The sequence below is a fragment of the Tupaia chinensis genome, unplaced genomic scaffold (assembly GCF_000334495.1).
Source record: "Tupaia chinensis unplaced genomic scaffold, TupChi_1.0 Scaffold149964_1, whole genome shotgun sequence".
NCBI classification, from domain to species: domain Eukaryota; kingdom Metazoa; phylum Chordata; class Mammalia; order Scandentia; family Tupaiidae; genus Tupaia; species Tupaia belangeri.
In genome coordinates, this window is record NW_006209805.1 from 904,412 (window position 1) to 905,313 (window position 902).

At 66.6% G+C, this 902-nt stretch overlaps 1 protein-coding gene across 1 annotated transcript in view; it reads left to right on the forward strand.

Moving 5' to 3' along the window:
- The window catches only part of PWWP3A (PWWP domain containing 3A, DNA repair factor), a 14,285-nt gene that overhangs the window by 2,456 nt on the left and 10,927 nt on the right, over positions 1–902 (forward strand).

Sequence of the window (902 nt, forward strand, 5' to 3'; positions counted from 1 at the left end):
TTTTTTGTAAGAGAGAAGGATTTTTGCTACAGGACACAAGTGCTCACCAGAGAGAGAGATAGTCAAAAAGTGAGAGATCACCCCAGGGGGGATGGCCACGCCGCAATCCCTTCTCCTCCGTTCTCCTCTCGGGATCTTGGGCATGCACGCACACGCGCCCGGCGTGAGTTTAAGCTACCGGGTCCGGGCCTCGAACCGCAGTTGACCACATGGGAGTCCAGCGACACAGCCATTCCGCCGCCTGCTGGTTCCCAGCCACGTACTCTTGATTCCGTCTGAGAGCCGTCCTCCGGCCAGAGGCGGCCTAGGTTCCTGCGAGGACACGAAGCCTGTGTCCCCGGACTCTGAAAGCCGCTCCGCGTGCCCACCCTGGCCGTGCGGGCCGTGTCCCCGGTGCCCTTGACGTTGGGCAGGGGATAGGGCCTGGTGGAGTGTGTGCCTAGCGTGGCCCGCACACATACTCGTCCGTGCCCAGGGGTGTCAGGTGGCGGGTGGGGAGGGAGGCCGCACCCCAGCCCCCGGTGCTCTCTGCTCTGAACTGCCGCCCACCCCACAGTGACCGGCCCGCCAGCTGCCTGCCTTTGTGTCCTAGGCGCTGACCCCTTGGAATGCGAGCCGGGGGGTCACGGGAGTGCGCTCCGCCCCGTCTTGTGTCTGTGTCTGGTCTCAGCCAGGCGGGTTTTCCCGAGAGCCGAAGCCCCAGGCCCACGAGCAGCGTGGCTCTGTAGCCCAGTCTCTGACTTCCCTTTCTGGGGAGACGTAGGGGAGGCACCAGTCCCGGCCTCGCGTGTGCAGGCGGGGCCGGGGAGCGTGCTCAGCCCTGCCCTGACGCTGGGTCTCCATCTGCAGCCTCGCAGCACGCGGGCCCCGCCGCGGCCGCGGAGGAGCTGACCTACCGGCGG